The 9,719-nt window shown below is 38.3% G+C and overlaps 1 protein-coding gene across 1 annotated transcript in view; it reads right to left on the reverse strand.

Annotated features, from left to right (window-relative positions):
* Positions 1-9,719, reverse strand: part of ASPH (aspartate beta-hydroxylase) — a 112,915-nt gene that overhangs the window by 32,060 nt on the left and 71,136 nt on the right. The window lies entirely within an intron of this gene.

Consider the following 9,719-nt stretch of genomic DNA (forward strand, 5'->3'; position numbering starts at 1 on the left):
GCTGAAAACAGGTTCAACACTGAAATGTTTCATCAAGACCTCTTTAAGTGACCAAGTTTCCACAGCTTAGCAATCTATCACACAGTAGCAGAGCAGGAGCAGTATGTAGCAAACCAGTCTTGAACTAAATTGTGTAAAGTAAAATGCATTCAAAGCAAATTGAAGTAAATGGTGTCAATTTAAATAGCTATTTACTTCATAGCAGTTCACTCTAAATCAATGTCTATTTGATTGCACTAAGCATTCTAGACGTTAAAAAAAAAATTGCAGATACACTACCAAAGGATATGACTGCAGATAACTCCACATTTTCTATAGCTAAACTTTTCTGTGGAACTTCATTAAAAAAACCTCAACTTTTCTGACAGCAAGGGAAATATATACTGTCTTATACCAGTATCTACCAGCTATGTATATCTGTAATTAGTAACATATATTTTTAGCTTAAATTAACCATTACTGCTTTTTCCTTCTATGGGTAGCAACTCATTAATAGCAGAAAAAGAAGTAAAATTATTATTTTCTCTGCAGAAGTTGTAGGACTCTGCAGGACTGCTGTAACCAGTACATGTAAAACTAAATCTGGACACCATACACCTTAACACCATGAGACTTTTGCAAGTATTTTGGATAACAAGGTGTTGTAACTAGCCATGTTTTGTTCTGCTTCCCAAGTCCGCAGGTGCACTGTTCAAGAATGACAAGAGCCATCACATGCTAGAAGCAGATGTGCTCATCATGTATTAAATTATACTTTCTAAGACTCTGATCCTAGACAGAGCTTTAGGCAAATCACTTTGTATTTGTTAAACCTTAGAGAAAGACCAATGCCTTAGCTAATGCTAAAGCAATACTAATCCCATCCAAGCATAAGAGGATCTCATGAGTCTGAGCTGCTTCTGTAGGAGATAAAAACAACCCCCTGCCTAACTTCGTTTTTTTCTGCGTAAAATTTTTACTGTAATTTTCAATACTGAACACAGACTACTCCGTACAGAGAGTGTTCTTATGTTACCTTTATAATCTATTCTGCAGCATTGGTATGTAAAATTAAATAGATGCTACTGCTTTTCTGGGGCAGGGGAGAAATAGAATATAAGCGGAATTGAAACTTGCCAACTAAATTCCATTTACTTGTTCAGAAAGATTGTATGAAGCTTTAATATATACATGTATTAAAAACTATAAAATAATGGTAGTAAAGAAGCAGTTCATTAGGATTATAATAACCCTGTTGATCCTTCTTGTAATACAAGTGACTGTAATTTTCCAAGGCATTATCTACTAAGAAGTTAAGAAGGAAAAAACTATCTGACATATGTCTGTCAATATAAACCACCAAATAGAATACTTCAATATAATAATATAATACATTTGTTCCCCTAAAAACTTCATGTTTTCATTGTACCCTATGGCTTGATTTAAAGTATTTATACTGAAGCACAAAATAATCCACTTAAGAAATGTAGTTATCATGGAACTGATCAAAGACATGCTTTTCTTTTCAAAATTATGAGGAAAGGCTAAGGGAGCTGGGTCTCTTTAGTTTGGAGAAAAGGAGACTGAGGGGTGACCTCATCAATGTTTACAAATACGTCAAGAGAGGTTCTCCTTCCCCTCTATTCTGCATTGGTGAGGCCGCATCTGGAGTATTGTGTCCAGTTCTGGGCCCCTCAGTTCAAGAAGGACAGGGAACTGCTCGAAAGAGTCCAGTGCAGAGCTACAAAGATGATTAAGGGAGTGGAACATCTCCCTTATGAGGAAAGGCTGAGGGAGCTGGGTCTCTTTAGCTTGGAGAAAAGGAGACTGAGGGGTGACCTCATCAATGTTTACAAATATGTAAGGGGTGAGTGTCAGGGAGATGGAGTTAGGCTTTTCTCAGTGATGACCAGTGATAGGACAAGGGGCAATGGGTGCAAATTGGAGCATAGGAGGTTCAAGGTGAATATCTGAAAAAAATTTTTTACTGTGAGAGTGACAGAGCCCTGGAACAGGCTGCCCAGGGAGGTTGTGGAGTCTCCTTCACTGGAGACATTCAAAACCCACCTGGATGCGTTCCTGTGTGATGTGCTCTGGATGACCCTGCTCTGGCAGGGGGGGTTGGACTAGATGATCTTTTGAGGTCCCTTCCAACCCCTAGGATTCTATGATTCTATGAAAATTATAATAACATAGATGGTTTTCATGCCTTTTATTCATTCCCCACAGATAGCATAGTAGAGATGCATTCCATTTTGTGGCCAATTCCAGTCTTGCTATGTCTTACTTTAATATTACACATTTCATAAGAAAGTGATGTCTTTACTGCATTTTCATGCATTTAATAATGATAATGGTTAAGGAGCACAGCACTGGCTCTGTTCCAAGGGTTCATACCCCTTGAATCCAGCAAAACTCACAGAGCTCTCATCATGAGAGCAAGAATCCATTCACTCCAGACCTTGAGACCAGAGTGACTAATAGGCATGGTCAGAACTTTCTGACATAATGTCACTGGGCCTGAAAAGAACAATTCATAAAATGCAAAAGGTTTGTTGTGTTTTGTGGTGTTCGGTTCTCTTTTCTTTTCTAAAAATATACCAGCTCATTCGTTTAGGAAATCATTGCTATTCCTAAGGCCTGGCTTGCTTAACAGTATGAACCCAGAAGCATAAGCCCAAGAAGCCAGTAAAAGTACATGTCCCTGAGGACTTGTTAGGTTGGTTGAGCTCACAGTTGCTATGTAAAACTGTAATTTTTTGTTAGCAGGAAAACTGAGGCATGTCAGACCCTCTGGCTACGTGATCTGGGGATCTATCAGCTGGACATCACCACCAAATACTTGATTTCTTCCTGTTCTCTAAGTAGGAGGCTGTGCATACAAGAAATTATGTAAACCACAACTAAAATGTCAATTCTCAGTTCTTACTGCATGCATGAAAATATTCATCTAAGACTAGCCAGTTACACAGAAACTGTGCATTCATGGAAAGGCATGCAGTCACCTGGCCCTTCTGCAACTCCATAAGCAGAGACAGAAAGGTTCCTTCAAGGCAAAGAAAAGCAACTTTCTCACCCACCAAGAAACTCTTACTGCCTGTGGGACACTGTTATCACAATTCCTTTGAGTTTACAAGGAGATGAGGCAAAAAAAAAAGGGAATGGAAATCTTACAAGTCTGTGGCACGAAGATCTGCCATCTTTCCCCTCCTGTCTGATTTAGCTGATGTGTTGGAAGAACCTTTTTGCCACCCTCCATTGCAAAAGAAGTTTTATCTTTCCGTTTTTAGTACAATTATATATCAGCTCTAGACCAGCAGGAGATCAATATGAAAAGCTGGAAAGGAGCTGTTAGCATAAATATTATTTAGCTGCTAGGCACCAATATAACACAGTAAACATTATATAACGAGCAATCATTTTCATATCCCATTCTACTCCAACGTTAAAGGATTCACCAGGGAGCTTTCAGCCTAACCATCAAGCATTCCTCTATATTAACCGCATAGCCTGCTATCTCCCTGCAGGGGTATTTTAATAAATTATCCATTGACTCCTTCTAGTGTAATAATCTTTTTACAGATGTGACCAAACATATTAAATTCAACGTTACAAAGAAGTTAACTTATCTGTTTCCAGAGAGAAAAAACATGTAATTTTTCTTCAATGGCTTACACATTTCAACATGTAGCTGAGATTATGCACAATCACACAACCACTAGGGTGATTTGTAGTCCAAGTCTGTTTGAGCATTAAAATGGTAATAATTCTTCTATATATCACACTACAGTCTTACAAGAGTAATACTGAAGATTTTCTGTAATGTTCTTGGAAGTAAGGATGGGCTTTCTATGTAAGATTGCTGTAGACTATCTATGCTGCATACTTCAGAAAATGATCAGGGCTATAAGCAGTCATGAGTGACACAAGGAAAGATGAATGCAAGTGTCAAGCCTCTCTGCTGTTGCATCATTACATGTACCCCACCCCAAATGGGGTTAACAGAGACTAAGGATACCCTTGCAATAAACACTTCACCTGTTTCTACACATGATGCAGCACTGTGTTAATTACCTGCAAATTATCACAGCCTGAGCAAGGAGCAATACAACTGCTTGGCTCAGCAGCAGAACCTGATGGCAGAGCTGTCTGCTCTTTAGCTAGAAGTCCATTAATTTCATTATCGCTTGTGATTGTCACCAGTGCAGTGACAGCTTAAAATGAAGGCAACTACATTTAGGTTTCTCTATGTAGACACTTAAAAGTTGATGTAATCTTTAGAAATTCCATCATTACAGTCAAAGGTGCCAAAAAAGCAAGTCCAACACAAAGTAAACACCTACTAGGTGTTTAGCTGAAGGCTCCACTAACTATATAGATTACTACTCTAGGTAATGCAGTTTGGACACATCAGCCCATGAAGCCACACATCCTTGCCTTGATCTGGAACAGAATCACAGAAACACCAAGGCTGGAAAAGACCTTTAAGATCATCAAGTCCAGCCTATGACCTAACACCACCACATTGGCAAGACCTAAGTGCCACATCCAGCCTTTCAGAGTCCCACCCAGGTTGTTCTCCCCACTCACTGACATTCCTGTTAGATAACAACTCTTTTGGCCCAAAGGCTGTTTGGAATCCAGTAGTGTGAAGACCCAGGACTCAGGGAAATGGTTCATTCTTTCCTTTCAAGACCTGATCTCAGATAGTTTCAGAGCTGTGAACGAATAGCATCAGAGGAAATCCTGCTCAGGTCCAAAGATCTAGACCAGAATATGCCATCTGCTTTGAGATACAGAAGCAAACAGGCATGGACAACAAAATTCAGTGGCCAAAGCAAAATGTTTCTTTACTGATGACTATAAGCCAGCATGTGCATATGTGAATTAATGTTTTGTAGCGGTTAATACCATGCTCTTGCAGATAAAAAAATATACATTAAGTTTGCAATAAAAGCTTTTTCTCTTTTTCATTTAAGCACTGGGGAAAATCTAAGAAATCAGTGAAAAATATCTCACATCTGCTAATACTGGCATGAAAAACAGAAAGCATGTAGGACTCTGGATTTTAGTTAATTACATTCACAAGGCCAGAGAATTCAAGATAAACCATGGTCTTTACAGTTAACTTGAGGACAAATGGTCCCCAGTTTCTGAAAGGAAAACTGCACTGGAACACTCCTGCTGCACTCACTGCATGTTGTCCTTACAATTAGTGGAAGAGCTTTATTTTAAAGCTATAAAGTTTTAAGTACAATTTAGAACCTCTATAGTTACACCCATATAATGACACCTCTTTATTTCTCTCCCACGTCGACAAAAATAAGTCATGTAGCTGGTGCCAACTCTGAACCAAATTTGAAATAGAAACCTCCCCATGTGATGAAGTCTCACAGTCATTGTCAATGAAGGCTTCTTCTGCCAATTTTCCATCTTAAACTGCCAAAATATAAGGAAGCAATATTCAGAGGGGTGAAAGGCTTTCTTTTCTAAACACCCTCCTATCCCCACTGAGATACAATTTCAGTAATCCTGTTCTTGGCATGGACACCTTAAAGACCATGATAATTAGATACCAATGACTATGGTCTGTAGAAGTTTTCCAGTGACTTCTGTGACCTGTTTTACTAATTCCTCCCGCTCTCTCCCTCAAATACTCCAACCTTTCCAGTTCAAGTTTCAAAGTTTTAGGTATGGGATGAAAAACATAAATCAATATTAGCAGACCAACTACTTTTACCTGGAATTCAAAATTTGATCAAGTATTTGTCTTTCCTCCTCATACTAGGCGCATGTCATTAACCAAATTATTTTTTTAAATTGTGCTGTCTCTCAGCAGGCATTTGAATGAGAATCTGATGATGATGAAAAGCTGCTGTCATTGTCCTGTTGTGTGGGAAGCTCATTAGGTGAGATACAGACAGCATAAGTGATCCACTGGCTTTATTGGTTTCTCTAAATGATAACTTAGAAGGTATAAAAGCAAGTAACTGCATCTAGACATTTTTAAAGCCAGTAGCACTACAATGATTATAACATCTTTCTAAACTCTACTGGTAGAACAGACAAAACTGCTACAATCACCTTATATGGACAAGCAATAAGACAATAGAAAACAAGGCATTTCAGGGAATACTAAAGCTGTGGAATCTAATGACTGTAATGAATCTTTAGCTGCAGTTATTCCAGAACAATTACCCTTGAAGTAAATAGTATTCTACAGGGTTTTCTGTCTGAAATTACTGTTGGTTGGTTAGATGTTGGTCATAAGAAACAATCCAGAACTTATTTCTTTTTTATTTGTATTTCCATTATTCTCCTCTCCCTTTCTTCATTGTCTTTTGGCTTCCCTCAAAGGCTAGAATCAAGCAACCCTTTGACAAGACCTGAAAGAAATTTCTTCATTGACCTTCTGTACAAAAATACACACTAATATTCTAATGCCCTATATATTTAGTTCAGCATGGTGTTAAGCCGCAGTTTTGGACTTTGAGAACTACACTTCTATAAAGAACATCGGTCATTCTGCCCACAGCTCATATTTGATGCAGGCTACAATTCAGTAAATCAACAGGTAGTATGTATACCCTTAAAAGTAGAGCTTGCAAGGGTGGAACTCAGCCCACCTGAGGTGACAATGCTGGAGGTAAGCTAAGCGTTTAAGATCCTTCTACAGCCAGTGAAGTTGTGACTAAGGTTCTCAATGGAGATATGAGACAAGTCATCTCGCCCTACAGCAAAAACATACGTTCAGCCAGAAGAAGAGTACTTTAGCCTCCACAGGTTGTACAGAATCACAGGGGTTGGAAGGGACCTCGAAAGATCATCCAGTCCAACCCCCCGTGTCAGACCAGGATCACCTAGAGCACATCACACAGGAACGTGTCCAGGCGGGTTTTGAATGTCTCCAGTGAAGGAGACTCCACAACCTCTCTGGGGACTCCACAACCTCTCTGGGCAGCCTGTTCCAGTGCTCTGTCACTCTCACAGTAAAGTTTTTTCTGATATTTACATGGAACCTCCTATGCTCCAGTTTGCATCCATTGCCCCTTGTCCTATGAAAAAAGCCTGGCTCCATCCACATACCATGCAATCCTACATACCACGTTCAAAGGCAAATACTTGAAGTAAACTGAGCTGAATGTTGACCCTGTTATCAGAATGACAATTGCAGGGCCACTCGTGGAATGTATCCTAAGCCTAGCATATGCATACCTCTATCCCTGATGCAACATAAGTCTCCTCCAACCAAAGTACATTCATTAAATGTTTAATCAGTTTTGAAAATTATTATTGTAATTACCTATGCTAATGTCCAGGATATGAAACACATTCATTGCAGAAAGCTGTTGCTCCAGTTTTTATATCTCTTCTTCACAAATATAAGTGTTCAATACACGGCAATATTAGCCAAAATAGAAAAATGAAGCTCATTACTTAAATTTTGTTAGTCTGTGTGATCACAACTAAAATCACCTCATATGGAAAGATGTCTTATGGGTGTAGTATATATGCCCTGGATCACACTATCTGTGAAACATTTTAAAGAATTATTTCTCAGATTCACCTAAAAAATCCATCCCACTTAAATGACTTGTGTAAGCATAAAGTCTGATCACGTTCTTGTGGAGAAGACAAAAAAATCCCAATTAAATATAACAGAGAAAACTTGAAGAAACAGTACACTGCAAACAAGTTTAGTTTACTTTCTGTTTCTTTAGAGGAGTTTCCAGAGCAGTTAATGTTAATACAGAAAACGCTTCAATGAGACTTTTAATAATCTTAATGAATTATGACTAAGAAATGAAATTTACAGAATTTTGGATACATTTTGGTAACAAAGTTCTATGAAGACTGTAGCAGTCAAAAATTGTAATGTTGTAAGATCTGCTCAAAGCCATAAATAATTTCTGCAGAGAAAGCTTTTTGGAGCCTGCATGTCCAAATATCAATAAACAAATGCAGACTTTCACATAGGTCTCTATGCACTGCATTTAGGCAATCCCTAAATACAAACCGAACACGAATTTTCAAATTCCCAAATTCTTAGATTCTCAGTTTTGCACATATACCAGACAGCCACAGTACAGTATTTTTAAAAATACATCTTGTGGAGAGTCCTAAAGGGGTTAAGCTAGTAGAACTTGCTACATCTGTCATCCCCTTATTGCTGCATCTTACTTAGGGTAACTGAAAATAAACCAATTTGATGGTGTTTTAAAACACCTTCTATGACTAGGCAATCTATAGGTTGGACAGATTCATAGAAAATTAAAACTTCAACAGTTCAAACTATGAAAACTTAAATGGTTTAATAAAATTTAACTTGTATGAAAACCATAAAAGTAGTTTAGCTATAAACAAATTTCATAAAGAATGCAGGGATGTTTTTCCCTGTACAATGCAAAATTTTATCAATTTAGCCTGGAAAACAAAGCCAGCCCTTTTTCCCCACTTACAGAAATCCTGTAATCTGCAATGCCAGGACTTTGTAGAAGCATTTCCTTAGTTGCTCAGTGTTTGAAAAGAAACAAAACCACTAAACACTTTGGGCGCAGAGGGAAAGTGACTCCACCTTGTCATACTTTCAAGTCATGAAGTTGCCTTACAAGTTCTGATAAGTAACATTGCATAACAGTAAAACTGTGCATTTTCATTTTCTTACACAAGCTAGTATTTTTACCTACAAATGATTTAAACCCATACTGGATAGCTATTTTTAGTCTAGTGTTCAAAAAGGTCAATAGAATCAGCACATAATGGTGGTGGGTTTTTTTTTTTCTATTAGCAAGTATGTAAGCCCAGCACAGTAAGGCATTTCCTCCCAAATCTACCATTTTATAAATGCAAATGTCAATATAATTGCCTTGCTTTTGAAGTAAACTAGCTAATGGCATACTTACTTTCTAAATATAATGCTAATATAATATATATTTGTCTAATAAAATTAGACAAATTTAGCTTAAAGTTTGCCAGTCTTAGAAACTTATACTTAAAATGCAAATATACAAAACCCAAACCAATATCATAGAAGTAGCATTGCTAACTACTCTAATATAAAGGAACAGACACAGAAAGAAACTGAATGCAAAAGAAGCAGTAGCTAGCAGCAGAATCAATTAATTCCTTTTCCTCCACCTAGTGCAGTGATGGAGCTACTCATAGCAGGAACTACCCTGTAAACCATACCCGAGTAAAAAGGATGGAGGCACAGACTCTAAGGCTTTCATTTGTAGTTAGAGACAGATAGAAAACTTCATCACAATAAAGGAGGGCGTAGAAGCTTCATAAGGTGACAGGGAATGTATGGGGCCAACATCAATGTCAGTGTTCTTCAAAATGCTCTTAGAACCTCAGTTCCTCTCAGAGTCATAGAATGGTTTGGATTGGAAGGGACCTTAAAGACCACATAGGTCCAAGGCACCTGCCATGGGCAGGGACACCTCTCACTAGGCCAGGTACTCAAAAACCCATCCAACTTGGCCTTGAACATTTCCAGGGAGAAGGCACCAACTACTTTGAGCCACCTGTTCCAGCCTCTCACCACCCTCATAGGAAAGTATTCCTTCCTAATATCAAATCTTAACCTACCCTCTTTCAGCTTAAAACCATTAGCCTTCACCCTATCAGTACAAACCCTTGTAAAAACTCCCTCCCCAGCTTCCCTATAGGCCCTGCCTTCAGATACTGAAAGACCACTATAAGGTGTCCCTGGAGCCTTCCATTCTTCAGGCTGTACA

This window comes from Chaetura pelagica, unplaced genomic scaffold (assembly GCF_000747805.2).
Source record: "Chaetura pelagica isolate M959 unplaced genomic scaffold, ChaPel_1.0 scaffold83, whole genome shotgun sequence".
Taxonomy (NCBI): Eukaryota; Metazoa; Chordata; class Aves; order Apodiformes; family Apodidae; genus Chaetura; species Chaetura pelagica.